The 16,819-nt window shown below is 32.2% G+C and overlaps 1 long non-coding RNA gene across 12 annotated transcripts; it reads left to right on the forward strand.

The window, feature by feature from the left end:
- Positions 1 to 707: 707 nt before the first annotated feature.
- Positions 708 to 15,656, forward strand: LOC101515620 (uncharacterized). 12 transcript variants are annotated; one of them, XR_003474058.2, is made up of 6 exons: positions 732 to 4,230; positions 5,978 to 6,035; positions 6,133 to 6,185; positions 6,751 to 8,599; positions 9,541 to 9,768; positions 9,868 to 10,300. It is a non-coding gene; the product is annotated as an uncharacterized lncRNA (long non-coding RNA). The 12 variants fall into 12 exon arrangements; XR_012163937.1 differs by having other exon boundaries at positions 731 to 4,230; positions 6,101 to 8,599; XR_003474056.2 differs by having other exon boundaries at positions 731 to 4,230; positions 6,133 to 8,599.
- Positions 15,657 to 16,819: the final 1,163 nt, after the last annotated feature.

The following is a 16,819-nucleotide window of genomic DNA, read 5'->3' on the forward strand; positions in this document are numbered from 1 at the left end:
TTAAACGTTTATATAATTTGACCCTTAATATGGAGACCTTAGTAAAAGTTAGTTTAGAAATTCAACTACAACTTACTAAAAAATCCAAGTAATCAATTGAATACTACAAGCTCTTTTAGAGCTTATTTTATAAATTAGTTTAACACCCTCATTACAAGTTCTAAGAACTTGTTTGATGTTCAAGATAGACATGATAAAATAATTGTATCATATTATGTTTTAATTTATGATTTGATGGAAGAATATGATATAATAAGTTAATTATAAAATTTATTATATTTATCTAATTAAAATTCATATTCTGAATTTGGACTGGTTAGAAATCAGCAAGATAGACGAATAATAATAATTAACTGATTTTTCTGTATAAAATATAATTTTTAAAATTTTAATTTTTATTATATTTAATTTTGTATATTTTAAAAACTTGTAATTGAATTAAAAAATAAAAATATTACTAATTAATTTTTTAAAAAATATGTATGATTTTATCTCATGGATCATTTTGTAATTTAAACAGTATAAAAATATAAAAATAATTGCTATAGAATATTTAAAAATTACAAAATATTATATTTAATGATAATTTATTTTTACATATAATCATCATCGATTTTTTGTTTGGATATAAATCTTCTGTTAAAAACAGAAAAGGTCGGATGATTATAAAGGTAGTGGGGTTGAGGCCCATGGTTCAACAAAAATAAAAGCCCATGAGAATAGGTTTATATAAACGACATATATGGACACTGTTGCTCTCATTCCGAGTTACGCTTATAGCTTACAGTGCTAACTATGTCGGTGGTCTCATTGTCGTTTTCGGTTTCTTCAAGAAAACAATTAAATATGCAACATCAAATTGCTGATTGAATCTGTGTGAATGTTGTTGTCCGGCGTTGTTTGATCTGTTCCAATACAATTTTTCTTGCTTGCTACGGTAATTTCGGAATTTTAATTTCGATATATTTGCATTGATATATGCTGGAAAATCCATTTTTCTCATTCTTGTTTATTCAAGAACATTCAATTTTCTGCTTTAGAAAAATAAAACTACCCATTTTTTGTTCTTGATTATTATTAAGGATATTCAATTTTTGGCTTCAAAACCAAAAGATCCTTTTGATTCTGTAAAGCTAAGTTTAACTGGGTATACAAACCCTAAAAGATTGTGAATTGCTGCAAGTTTGAATTTTTTTTCATAAAAGGGGTGGAATACGTGACCCATAACCTAACCCTAAAAGGATGTTTCTGTTCGAATATTCTTTTTTGTTGCAACATGTTTGCATTGATACATGTTGGAATACCAATTTTCTTATTCTTGATTATTCATGAAAATTAAATTTTGCATTAAAACCAAAAAGAATCTTAACGGGGCAAACATGCTATGTCCTAAGACGCTAGCAATTTTTTTTGGAAACAATTTTTCTCATTCTTGGTCATTCAAGAATATTCAATCTTCTGTTCCAAAAAAAAAAGAACATTAAAATCGTGCAAACATGTTGTCCCAGCAATTTTTTTGGAAACAATATTCAATGTTCAATCTTCTGTTTGAAAAAAAAAAAGAGCATTAAAATTTTGGCAATTATGCTCTGTCCCAATATCCTATTTGGTATCCAAATTTTGGAAGAAACTTTTTACCTTTTGGAATAATTCAATTTTCTGCTTGAAAAAAAAAAAAACATTAAAATCGTGCAATCATGCCGTGTCCCAATATCCTATTTGGTATCAAAATTTTGTAAAAAAACAATTTCTTTTGGAAACAATTTTTCTCATTCTTGGTCATTCAAGAATATTCATTCATTTGCTTGAAAAAAAAAGTACATTAAACCCATGCAAACATGCTCTGCCCCAATATCCTATTTGGTATCAAAATTTTGGAAGAAAACAATTTTTTTTGGGAAACAATTTTTTTCATTCTTGGTCATTCAAGAATGTTCAATGTTCTGCTTGAAAAAAAAAAAAGAACATTAAAATCGTGCAAACATGCTCTGTCCCAATATCCTATTTGGTATCAAAATTTTGGAAGAAACTTTTTACCTTTTGTTAGGATGATGGTGTTATATAATATTTTGTAATTTTCATTCCACAAAATTTGCCCTGTCTCGTTTATGATTGAGTTACCTATTTTCTAATTTTTGATTATTCAAGAACATTGAATATAAAAAGCAACCTTAATTGGGCAAAATGCTTTGTCCTAAAACCCTGTTTTGTACCAAGATTCTGGCAGATTTTTTATTTGCTACACAATGGAATTTCAACTATTTTGGAATTTTGATTCCAAAAAATTTTGAACGGCAAATTTTTTGTTTGTTGTGGTAATTTTCACTTATGTGGCATGCTGGAATACTCATTTCTCATTCTCTATTAGTCAAGAACATTCAATCTTCTGCTTGGGAAAAAAAATCCTTGGAAAACCAATTTTCTCATTCTTGATTTTTCAAGAACATTCATCCAATCTTCTGCATGGGAAAACAAACTTTAATTGAGCAAACATTCAATCTTCTGCATGGGAAAACAAACTTTAATTGAGCAAACATTCAATCTTCTGCTTGAGACAAGAAATACGGTGAATACATGACTCTAGTACCACCTAACCCAAAATGCTGGAATTGATGGATATGCTCTGTTACAGAATTTCTTTTAAAGTGATGGATGCCTCAATGACTTTAGAGTGAAAATGCATTATGAACTCTTTATTCATAATGTAGGAAATGCAAGTGTGCTTTGTGAATTGATAAGTGAAATTATTTTCTTTTCATTATTTCAAAAAGGATGGTATACATGAGTGCAATGATCCCAAATTCGTAGAGGGTTGATGACCCAAAATGATGGATTTAAATGTGAAAGCTAGTTGTTGCCTTAAATGCAAATTTATGAGTTTTCACTCATACATTGATTAATATCTATTGTGATTTGATGACTCTAGTCCCTCTGTAACTGTAATATGAAGTGATTTTGCTGATGCAAAATGGAGTGAATGTTTTTGTTGTGTTAGCCTACTGATAGGGGTTTCATAGGAAGCCTCTAAGGAAGAAACCAATTACTGAAGCAAAGTACATTTGCAAATGCAACAGAAACAAACTCTTTGGAGTATAAACTATTTTTTACAGCATCTGGCATTATTATGCAGACGGCTTATGTATTTATACGGATGCATGCATCGGGATCAATGGAGGAAACCATAACAAGGTTAAGGACCTTTCTACAATGAATACTTAATTTGGGGGATTCAATATTTAAATTTTTTCTTAGTGTATGTTTTCATTGGCTTTATACTAGTTCTTACCTCTTATGAATCCTTGTTTTTGGCTTACTGTCATAGTTTTTGGCTTACCCTAGTCTTTTTAGTATCATTTTTCCAATTTGCTTGAAGCATTTTTAAAATCCAATGGAACAAATGGTTTGTATTTACAGCTTTTTAGTATCATTTTACCAATTTGCGTGAAGCATTTTTAAAATTCAATGAAACAAATGGTTTGTATTACAATCATTTTCTGTTTGTCTCCAAAAATTGGCAATGTCCAGAGGCATGTGACACATACCATTCATCACTTTGAATCCATTTGTAGTATCCTTCACTAAAAGTTTCCTCATCTAAAGTGAGCTCCCATTTTAGAGTGTAACAGTAAGATGTTACCTTTTGATGTAAAACGTGACAGTTAATATTTGAAAGGAGTTGCTTCTTAATTTTCTTGATTTCGACGCCGACAATGCTCTGCACAAAATTTCTATCAGTTTTTTTCCTCAGACATTCTCCATTTCATTATGATTGACAATTTGATGTTCAGGATAGTATCTTCCTTTCTGCTTATCTACTAGGTATATCATGAGTTATTTTAGAAATTTATGTAATGATCTGGACATGAGGAAGTATCGTTGGGAGTTGTATATGCTTTAGAGGAAAATGGAAGGCGTGGTTGGATTTATTTGTAGCTATGTCTTTTCCCTAATAATACTAGTAATTTGTCAATAATTAATATACTAAATGCTTAATTTTAGTTTAAATGTTTTATGCACATTTCCTTGGGAGACATATGGGTTGCACACTTCTTATTTGATATAAATTGTTTAGATATCAACCTTCTGCTGTGCAGTCAATAGTTACTCTTGCTCTACTAGCCCTCACATTGACCTTACTAGCATGGTGCATTTCTCAGTTCAGAGTTTCTAAAACATTAATGAAGAGTTGGAGATGAATAAGCATATCACTTCGTGAAGGCATTATCTCAGGTTTGTTAATACACATACAGACACACAACATCATGTTTTTTGTTCCTCTATTTCTTAAGAGATTTTAGTCCTAAAAAGAAAATACAAGTTGTTTTTTAGTCATGACATAGGTCGCTTGTTGAAATGCTACAAGATAAGTAGATAAGTGGGATTTGTGCTCCACATATTATATTTGCTTTATGAGTAAGAATCAAACTCAATATCTATGAGTTTACAATACTAACACATATCGCACCAACTTGTGCTAGAACCTGATGGTAGCTCTAGTGTTGAACTCTTTTGTGTTATGTATCTAGTTGGTTGACGCATGTGAATTGAACTAATAATATCTACATGTAAATGTTTCAATACTTAGTGCAAACTTTTCTAATCGAGGTTGAACATGAGAGATCAACCTATTTGTTATTGTTGGGTTGTCTTGGCTGGTATTTGGTCAATATCAAATATTCTCAGTTATGTTTGGTGTTGAGTGGAGGGGAGAAGTGTCATGGAGTGGAAAACATGATATGGTGGACAATGTATCTTTCAGTTTTTTACTGCAAGATCTATTATGTAAATCAGATGAAATGAGGGGATAATTGGTGGAAAGATGGTGTGTGTGATCAATGGATAAAATTTGGCAGGTGCTTGTATAACAATCAGATAGCACTAGATTTTGAGTTGATAATTATAAGTGCAAGCTTTGGACTTAGTAACTGAATACAAGTGACCTCTTATAAGTGTGTTGGTTTGATTAATATCTAAAAAAGTAGTAATATAATTAATGACAATAACATTGTTTTAATTGGGCATATTCACTGTAAATCTGAGTTTACAGGCATTGGTATCTGACATATAACATATTGATGGATTTTGTTTGGTTGTCTTCCTAAAAAATTGTTTGTTAGTTTACAATATTTCCTTGCATTTAGAATCTGAAATGGTTGGTGAGAGTGATAGATCTTCTGAAATTATTGACGATCCTTTATCTTTGCGGGGTAAAAGGCCAAGTTGCTATTTGAAAATTATAAGTGCAAGTCTTAGATTTAGTAACTGAATCTAGGTCGGTTATGCAGTATATAAACTTGCACTGATGACCATACTTCTGGACGATTATTAATGTGTAGCATGTGTTTCTTGCATATGGACTGCAGATACCAAGTTATGCAGTTTATACACTGCCTCTGGATTCCAAGAGATATGTAGTGACAGTAATGCCCCTTACCCTTAGCTTTCTTAGAAAAGTTATATATATAGGGATGAAATAGGTTTGATTTATCAAAAAGAAATATGTAAAAGCTTTTATTTAATGTAATTATTTTATAACGAAATATAAGATATTGGGAACTTATGGTGATTGCTTTGGTATAATGACTGTGCTTGTGTGTTTTTCTTTAAGCAATTACAGTTGCACCTCAAGCGTTGACCAATTCGCGATGTTGTTATACAACTGCAATTCTAGAATTTGTTGGAACAAGAGGACCTTTATGACTATGTGATGTATCAGGGAGATTTGGTGCTTAATGCAGTTTAATTTGGCTGCTGAAAATTTATCCAGTTTATATGCTATGTTGCTTTGGTACAATTCGTACTGAAGTCTAGATTTTATTCTTATTAAATAATGTAGACATTATAAGTTATTCAATAGAAAACACAACATTAGATGCTTTTAAATATATATAGTTACTATTTTTAAAGCCTTGATAATGAAGAGTACATTTCATATTATCAACACCCTTTTTTATGATTTTTTTCGATGATGCTGCAGCAGTGTTAGAAATATTATAAAAGTAGAATGAGATTATGCCTAGTGAAGAAAGAGAATGGTAACTCTAGCTTTCTGTCTTCTAACAACTCAGCTCATTTGCTTTCATTTTCTCTGCATAACCAGGGTTGTGTGTGACTTGATTTTGTGTTTGCAAGGGCAAAATTCAAATATCAGTGAGATGGAAAAATTGATTCTTGAGAGGATTCAGGTAAAATTCAAACTCAACTACAGAGAACTCAATGATTGAATGAGTTCCGGTGGTGATGAGTAAAATGTATACATGTTAGACAGTTTTTACAGAGAGGAGATAAATTTGTTGAAATGTGTGTTTCATTCATAAGACCATTGGTTTCATTGTATGAGCCCTTATAATAAGGAGAATATTCCAACAACTTACCACTACACATTTGACAACTCATCACATAAAACTAAATGGAAACAAAAAACTAATATGTAAATACGGTAACAATAGGAACATGTAAAGTCCTTAAAGTACATTCTTGTTCTCAAGGATGAACATTCCCAAGTACCATGTAAAGTTTTCCATTTGAGTAGAACCATAGGAACATGAACACTTTCCATGTTGACACAAGCTGAAATTGTACAAATGGTATAGTGGAGTGCAATTTAGGCTCTGCAACATTTCCAATATCAATCCTCAAATTTTGTAAGGACTTCAATAGAAGAAACTGTCCTCTAAATATCACTTTCCTATGCAAAATAGCCACTGTTTCAACAAGTTTGAAAATTGACTGAAGACTATACTGTGACAGACGGTCAACATCAAAATATGAGTTCTGGCATAGCTTCAACAGAAGCACTTGGAGCAAGCTGAGAATATTTGAATTAGGAGGGAATGTTGTATGGATTCAAATCACTAGTAACTATACTTGGCAGCCCTTGTAGCTTGGATTTGTGATTCATGAAAAAATGGATTGCAACCATACTGATACCAGGAAGTGCTTGAAAACACTATTTGAGATCCCAAAATACAACAGCAGCAAATCATGGGTGCAGTAGTGGAACAACCTTTGGTTCAGTAATTTAAAACCACTTTCGTTTGTTAATTCTCGTTCCTCGTACTCCAAGGTTTATAGGATATGGGTAGAGGTCTGAAATGGGGCAGGTTTAAGATTGGTATGCACATATTCATATAGGCGTTTAAGGTTTCATGTACTTTGCTTAGGTTAGCTCCAAATTTGTCTCAATATTTGAGATAGATTTAAGATATAATTTAGTAAACCATAAAATAACTATCTATTTTGTCTAAAATGTCTTAAAATTTCACATTTTGGGACACGATTACTAACATATAAATAATAAACAAAATCATGTATTTCGTATGAAATTTGTCTCAACTAGAGATGGATTTGGGACACCTGACTCTTAGATAATTATTTTATTTGAAATCTATTTCTAATGTGTCCCAAAGTTTTGCATATATTTAGGACATAATTTACTAAAACAATATTATGTATTTTATCTGAAATCGTTCTCAAATAGACACAAATTTGAGACATGGTGTTTTACATAGTTTATTTACATGAAATTTGTTCCTAATCTGTTCGAAAATGTAATAAAATTTTAGATGAAAACAATTTCATCCTAAATTTCTGTCTAACAAGGGCAATTTTCTAGTACTGCCTAAATTTCACATATGCTATCAGTCAACTCATACGAGTCTTGAAAACAAACGTTGAAACCTACAGAACTGTGAGTTGATACACATAGTGATGAATCAAAGTTTAGAGAGATTATTATGATGATGAGGCACTATAAGAAAATAGACATATACCTACAGAAACTTATAGTAACAACATTAAAAACTGTAGGTATTTATACCCACAGTTAAGTTATTTGTTGTTGGTATAGGTATCTTATACCTTCGGTGACATAAATTTGTCACTAATTGTTATTATGACACACTTAAATCTGTGGCTATAGACATCAAAATTGAAAAATAAATATTTTTTAAAGGAGTCAAAATCTTAATTGTTTGTGAAAAAATATTTGTACAAAATTTTCATAATGTAATCCAAAAAAATTTCAATGGAGACAAAATTCTAATTTTTTCAATGCTGCCAATTTCAGTGGAGCCAAAATTCAAATTTTTTCAATGGAGCCAAAAAAAATATTTAATGGAGCCAAAATTCAAATTTTTTCAATGGAGCCAAAAAATTATTTAATGGAGCCAATATGTCAGTACTGCCAACTAAACCCTTTTCCTTAAAACTAAACCCAGAACACGTTCAACTCTTTCTTTCACCCAAAACCGCTCAATCTCTAAATCCCTAACCTCTCAATCTTGTGCACGTTAAACTCCTTCTCCTCTTTCACTCAAAACCTCTCAATATGTAAATCCTTAATATCTCAATCTCGAGCCCCAATCCGTTGCCTTCTCCTTCTCATCGTCGATCAATCCCGAGCCCAAATTTGTTGCCTTCTCGCCTTCGTTCACTCTCGAATTGTGACCACCGTTCTCGTCGTTGCTGTGACCGTTCTCGCCGTCGCTGTGACCGTTCTCACCATCGCTGTGACTGTTCTCGCACCACATCCACAACGCCAGAGTGACCACAAGCGCCACAGTGACTTGACCTTGTGACCACCGTTCTCGCACCACCGGTAAATTTTGAATTTCTGTACTGTTTATGAATTTTCCCACCACCTGGAGTTATGACATTAGTTATATGTAATTTATATGTTGTTTTGAAATTTTCGCGAGTTTGATTGAGAGTTAGAGTTCATTTTAGGGATTAATTTTGAATTTTCGTGAGTTTGATTGAGAGTTAGGATTCATATTAGAATTTCTTGAGAGTTCCTTTTTCAGCTTGTTAATTTTTTAGGACTTGTATCAAGTAAAGTAGAGGGTAATACAATTTAGTTACCCTTTTAGAATGAAGAATATGTCAAGAGGAAACTTAAGGAAATCTGTTTTTTCGTTGATTTTTTTAGAAAATGAATTTTCATGGATGTTGCACTACTTTTGAAATGTACCTGTAGAATCAATCTTATTAGTCGGTGGTGATTAAAAAGTAAACCAGATTGTGTGAACGTTATTTTATGGCTAAGATGAATAACTAATTTCATTCATGGGACTTGTTTAATTTCATATATTTTGTTTGTTTATTAGTTTTTCTCAATAAAATAGGAAATTGATGAGAAGCAAAAGAAACACAAACCACGTCAAGTATTAATTTTGAGACAGTTCGATAGTCATATATATATATATACAAAGATGATAACTACAATGAGAAGATGAATGAAGACAATATCAATAATGACTATTTTGTTGATTAGATTCATAATAGTTTTGAAGTTTAGGACAAATGTTTAGTTTGACTATTTTGATTAGATTTACTTATATTTGCTTAGTACTATTTTTATTTTGAAGTTGTGTACAAGTTTGATTTATCCTCAATTATATGCAAACTGTATATATTTTGTAATGTATTTTAAGGATTATTTGTTATAAATTATGTTATCAATTTAAAATTTGTCTAAGTATATATATTTTGTACATTGAATGATGAACAACATATATGTAATACATAAAAATGTTACAGAAAGTATTTTTAGACACGAAAATATTTCGAGAAGCAATGGCTCGAAGAAGAAAATTAAATATTCGACATCGAGCAAGTGATAATGAAGTAATGCAGTCTACTTCTAATAATACTAACTCAACCAATGTAGAAGGAAGTAATGTTGCAGAAGGTGTCATACATGAGTCTGTAGAATCTCACTCAATTCCCTCCGCGATATAGAAGCTGAAGAAGAACAAATTGAAAAAGGTATTAAATATATACTCTTGTTTTAAAGTTTTATTTATATTATTTTTATTATGACTTATATGCACACATAGTTTTATTTGCCTTTTATTTTGTTTGTAGAAGTAGAGCCTAAACGGGCTAGAGGTCCTACAAAAATGTTAGATGTATGGAAAATGGTAGATGGTGATTTAATAATCGTTAATTTGGATAAATATGGTCGACCCATTGGTGAGGAAGGGACAACTCTTATCCGTTTCATTGGTAAATGTTTCAGGCAAAGAGTTGTTGGTTTTACATTGCAGCTTATTAGAGGTCTGTGGTGATTGTTAGTAGTTGTTTATGCATAGAACATAATCCTTGATGTTCAATGTATTTATTTCATTTCATCTCACCTTTTTTAAGGCACTTATCGGTGCTTGAGGTGGTTACTGCACTATTTTTTATCATTTGTTTTTTAGTCTCAATCTTTGATTAATAAGCATGCAATTGTTTTCTTCCTTGTGACTTGTGAAGTTCAATGTAATTGTTATTCATGTTATTTCTGAATGTTTAATTATACCTTGTAATTTGTGATGGTCTTGGATCAAGTGCAGCTAGAGCCTTACATTTCTGCTTTCTATCCGCGAGTAGCACTCTTGAGATACATGACTTAAATTTACTTACATTCATATGATGGAATGAGAGTTTACTGTTTACCTGCATATGTTATCTGGTGAGATAGATTGCAGAACTTCAATTCAGAGGATAATGTATTTGGGCAGCTGCAATGGAAAATTTGAGAAAATCAGGTTATACTTATAGACATATTCATGTACATAAATTTAGGAAAATCAGTTTCATTTGAAAGAATATAAAGAAAGTTTTTCTCTTGATATTGCTTGCTCTATATTTAACTTTTAATGACCAGTGTTTTATTTTTACTTCTTTTTAGTGCTTCTTTCCTCAGAATTTTATTAACAGTGTTAGAACTCCACTCTTTCTTCTTAATGCTGCTTATGATTCATGGCAGATAAATTGTATAACTTTATTATAAATCATAAATATGATATATGGTAGTATTGATCATTAAATTATTTGTACTAAAACAATCACATTTTCAATTGTAATCAGATCCAATCTAGTTTAGCTCCTCCATCAGCAGATCCCCATGGATATTATTATAGGAAAAAGATAAATAATTTCATCAAAAGTAACAATTTATTGATTTTCTTTGTATGTGTTAATAACCTTAAAAAGACAACTAAAATGGAACAAAGGAAGTATAAACTAGGGTCTGCAGCTAAGTTCAGAACTTGTTCAACAATTCAAATATTCCAAATACTCAATACAGGAATCTCTGCTATGGCAATATCAATGCTAGGTAGGTAAATTGCTCTATTTGCTGCTGTGATATTGGTGTTAAGTTTAACTTAATGATCTGTAATGTGCTCACAATTCGCAAAGGGAAGGAAGGTCATGACATTTATCTGTAATGATATGTTATTGTTAGTACATGATGCTCAATTTGTTGTCTTGGTTCAAGGCCTACAACAAACTCCAGGTAACAAAACATTGTTATACCTTAGAATGTTAATTTTTGTACAGATGATATTTATAATGTTTGATGTTTTTTCATTTTTATAATCAATGTGCATTGCTTAATATTTTTATTGCAGTGATATAAGAGTCGAATAACTGATTGACAATGAAACTAGTTTTTATGTAGTGGATGTGGTTTTCTTCAAAATCAAGATTCTTCACTGATTAGGTTTTAGACTTTTAGTTGAACTAATTTTAGAAAGGAATAAAAGAGTCATGTGGCTTCACTTGAGTGGCAAAGAATACAAAATTGATCTAGAGTAGTATTCCACTTTTCATGGGACATAAGTAACTTTGTATTGCCATCATAAGGATTTAATTTTGGTGGTACATTATATGTTTGTGCTAAGTGCATAGGTAACTGTTTCCATTGATTGAGTAATTTTAAACATGAGTGCTATTTTTCATCCACACATTTCTAAAAAACCTCATTCACTATGCAACTCTTGCAAACTCTAGCATGTGCCTCTGGTCTTTTCCCTTTTCGCTCTTCAATTTAGGTATTCATCCCTGTCTCTTGTATCATGTGTTCGATTTGCTTGCTCCATCTTGTGATTTTTGCTTGTTCTTGATTTTTGCTGTGATTCAGTCATCTGATTTACTGATTATGTTACCTTTAAGAACAAATTTACTAAACTTCATTAAAGCCATTGAAACCTTTCATAACATCATGGGATCTCAAATAGGAATTTTCGATAAAGCTAGCCTTGGTTTCTATCAAACCCGAAAAACCAAGCTATATGAAAATTTCTTTGTCTCAGAAAGAAAGGAAGAAAAATGCAAGACTAGATGCTCATATTGTAAAAAACTTGGACATCTGGAATTTGCTTGCTATTTTAGAAAAAGATATGAAAAAATTGAAAAAAAAGGGTTTTTAAAAAAGGAGAATCATTCTGTCAAAACAGTGCCAAAAAAACAGCAAAACGGAGAACATTCTCCAAGATGGCTCCCAAACGGAGAAAGTTCCAAATCACAAGCTGTACGCCTTGGAAACTCGTTTAAACCAAAGCTTAAATCTTCTGAAACCTACATTGTTAAATCCATTTCAAAACCAACAACTAAAAACACAACTGTTTTAAAAAATAAAGGAATGATATATCATTCCAAAGAAAAAACTAACTCTCAAGGACCCAAAACAAAGTGGGTAACTAAGGCTGAAATAATATCACATGCAGGTTGGTTCTCCAAATACAAAGAGAAAGCCTTGGTTCTTGGACAGTGCCTGTTCAAGACACATGACCGGAGATAAAAACTGTTTCATAACCTTCATCAAGAAGGATGGTGGTTCGGTCACTTTTGGCAACGATGATCAAGCTCAAATTAAAGGTAATGGAACCATTGGTAAGACAAACTCTGCCCAAATAAATAATGTTCAATATGTGGAAGGTTTAAAATACAATTCATTAAGCATAAGTCAACTATGTGACAATGGATGCGAAGTCGTCTTTAAACCAAAGGTATGTGAAATCAAGAAAGCTAAAACTGAAGAAATTCTGTTTTCTGGAAAACGAAAGAAAAATTTATATGTTTTATATCTTGAAGAATTACTTGATGAATCATGCTTTATATCAATTAATAAAGATAAATGGATTTGACATAAAAGGGCTGAGCATATCAGTATGAAAACCATTTCAAAAATTTCCAAACTTGATCTTGTTAGAGGCTTACCAAAACTTAATTTTGAAAAAGATAAAATATGTGAAGTTTGTGCCAAAGGTAAGCAAGTCAAAAGTAGCTTTCACGTAAAATATTTTGTAACAACAAATAGAACTCTCGAACTACTTCACATAGATTTATTTGGGCATGTCAAAACAAGTCTAGGAGGAATGAAATATGGTTTTGTTATTGTTGATGATTTCTCAAGATTTACATGAGTTCTGTTTTTAAAACAAAAGGATGATGCTTTTGAAGCATTGAAAACATTTTGTATAAGAGTTCAAAACGAAAAAGAATCTAGCATCATTTCTGTAAGAAGTGATCATGGATGAGAATTCATCAATGCTTCTTTCAAAAACTTTTTTGATGAACTCGGTATATCTCACAATCTTTCATGTGCAAGAACTCCACAACAAAATAGAGTTGTTGAAAGAAAAAATAGAACACTACAAGAAATGACAAGATACTTTTGGGCTGAAACCATAAACACATCTTGTTATATTCTAAATCGTGTCCATCAGAAAAATCATCAACAAAACTCCATATGAAATCTGGAAAAACAGAAAACCAAACATCTCTTACTTTCACATCTTTGGGTGTTATTGTTACATTTTAAACAACAAAGATCTTATCGGAAAATTTGATGCAAAATCTAACAAAGCAATTTTTCTTGGATACTCAACCGAATCTAAAGGTTATAGAGTGTTCAATTTAAGAACTAACGTTGTTGAAATAAGTATGCGTATATTGTTTGATGAGTTTGATGACTTAGACATAAGTAAAAAGGATGAGGAAGAAGAAACTCCAATTGAAACACAACAGTAAAACAATTTGCAGAAAACAGAGATTGATAAACAATCTCCGTTTCATTTTCCACCAAAAAGCTGGAAAACAATTGAAGATCATCCTCAAACCCATATCATCGAAAACACGGTTGTTGGAATCAGAACCAAAAAATCATTCAAGAATGATGAAGACAACATGGCAATGATATCTTAGATTGAGCCAAAATCAATCAAAGATGCAATTTCTGATCAATCTTGGGTAAATGCCTTGAAGGAAGAACTACTGCAGTTTGAGAAAAACGAAGTCTGGACTCTAGTACCAAATCCTTTAGATCAAACAATCACATGCACTCGATGGATATTCAGAAACAAACTTGATGAAGAAGGTAAGGTTATTAGAAACAAAGCAAGATTAGTAGCTCAAGGCTACAATCAATAAGAAGGTATAGACTATGATGAAACATTTGCTCCAGTTGCAAGGTTAGAAGCCATTCGAATACTTCTTGCATATGCATCTCATAAACTTATCAAACTGTTTCAAATGGATGTTAAAAGTGCCTTCTTCAATGGATTTTTAAATGAACAGGTGTATGTAAAACAACCCTCAGGTTTTGAAAGTCAATCAAAACCAAATCATGTTTTCAAACTTACCAAACCATTATATGACTTAAAGCAAGCACCAAGGGATTGGTATGAACGACTGAGTTCATTTCTAATTGAAAATGATTTTCAAAGAGGAAAAATTGATACTACTTTATTTAAGAAAACAAAGGGAAATGAATTACTCATTGTTCAAGTATATGTGGATGACATCATTTTTGGATCAACAAATGAAAAAATGTGTGAAAATTTCTCAAAACTTATGCAAAGTGAATTTGAAATGAGCATGATGGGTGAATTAAGATGCTTTCTTGGTTTACAAATCAAACAATATGAAAAAGGCATTTTTATTTGTCAAGAAAAGTACATCAAAGATCTGTTGATCAAATATAAAATGAATAAGTCAAAAATTATGATAACTCCTATGCATCCATCTACTTCTTTAGAAAAGGATGAAAATGGTAAGTCCGTTTCTGAGAAAGAATATCGAGGAATGATTGGTTCCTTGTTATATCTAACTGCTAGCAGACCATATATAGTGTTTGCAGTAGGATGATGCGCTCGATTTCAATCAGCGCCAAAAGAATCCCATTTAACAGCAGTAAAACGCATTTTTAGATATCTTGTTGGAACAACTAATCTTGGTCTTTGTTATAGGAAGGGTTCACATTTTGATATTATAGCATACTGTGATGCTGATTACGCCGGAGATAAATTTGAAAGAAAAAGCACGAGTGGAGCATGTCAGTTCTTAGGCGAAACATTAATCAGCTGGTCTTGCAGAAAACAGAACACCATAGCATTATCCACAACGGAGGCCGAATATGTTTCAGCAGCAAACTGTTGTTCACAGGTTTTGTGGATTAAAAATCAACTACAAGATTACTTTGTAAGCTATTCTAGTATTCCAATTTATTGTGATAATACAAGTGCTATAAATTTGTCCAAAAATCCCATTCAGCATTCTAGATCAAAACATATTGAAATAAAACATCATTTCATTCGTGATCATGTCAATAAGAAAGATGTTGAATTAATCTTTGTTGATACTCAAAATCAACTTGCTGAGATTTTTACAAAGCCTCTTGTCGATGATAGTTTCAATTCGATCAAAGAAAAATTGAAAATCATGAAAAATCCAGAAAATTCTGGATAAATTTTGCCTCTGCAGAAAACGGAGATCGTTTATCAGTCTCCGTTTTGCGACTCATCATTCTCCGTTCTGAAAAAACCAACAGTCTGATTTTTCCTCTCAAAATCAAAAAGGCAAATCTTGGCATTTAATACACGTGCCTTTTTGTATGAAGATAGAGTGCTGACACATACACTCTCCATTCCCCGAAAATGCTTTTTCTCTTTTCCTAGGTACAAACAGTTACTATTGGGCAGCATACTCATCATTATTCTACCTTTTTCTCTCCATTTTCTCAAGTCAGAAAATCAGTTTTGTCTCTCTCATCTCCTCACCTTATTTTCTCCAAAAGCTGGATTAACTCTCTCTCTCTAAATACCACTCATACTGTTCGTCTTCTTCACTATCATCTTCTTCACTCTCAAAACAACTATGACGCGAACCAAACAATCAACACGCAAAAATGTCCCTCCCTGTACACCACCCTCTTCATCTTCTTCATATGAATCTTTAGAGTGTTCACCATCTCCACCACCTCGCCCAACACCACCATACACCTCCTCTGCCTCTCCTTCTTCTAACACCAGTCAAGAAATCCTCAATTTTATCCCTATGTCTACTTTTCTTCCACCATTGTATACTCGCCCCACACCAAACTTTGCTCAAGTGCCTCCTCATTTACGCACTCGAATCACTCCTCCACGATGCTCCATGCGAGTCCAATCTGGAATTGGTACTTCAAAATCAATGAACCCTAAACCCCATTACTTCATCATCTCAGATTCTGAGAGTGATGATTCCTCTGATTCATGCCCCCATCAGCAAAACCACCAACACAACTTGAACCATAAAAAAACACACCAATAAAAACTACGCCCTCAGCAACAACACCACCATCACAATATCTATCATCAACTTCAGCACAAGCAACAACAACCACTAAACCTTCCACACCTTCAAAATCTGCCTTCTCCTCTGAACCCTCGCAATCAACTCCTCTACACCAAAAACGGAGATCGATCAATGACATTGTTTCCCCTCCTACCAACCAAAAAGAACCCCTTTCTCAACCCAAACCACAAACTAAAATCTTGAAAAAAAAAATCACAATGACCATTGCTCAATATCTTGCTCGCAAAAATCTTCCAAATCTTGACAGAAGAAAAACTGTTGCTCCTAAACAAAACCTAAAAAGTTATCTGAAATCGACCTCTCCAGAATGTTCCCCACCACAAGAACGTTCTCCTGCTCACGCTGTTCCTCATCTAGAATCCTCTCCCCATCCACAACCTTCCCCACAAAAACACACCAAACGTTCTCC

The sequence above is a fragment of the Cicer arietinum genome, chromosome 7, assembly GCF_000331145.2.
Source record: "Cicer arietinum cultivar CDC Frontier isolate Library 1 chromosome 7, Cicar.CDCFrontier_v2.0, whole genome shotgun sequence".
NCBI classification, from domain to species: Eukaryota; Viridiplantae; Streptophyta; class Magnoliopsida; order Fabales; family Fabaceae; genus Cicer; species Cicer arietinum.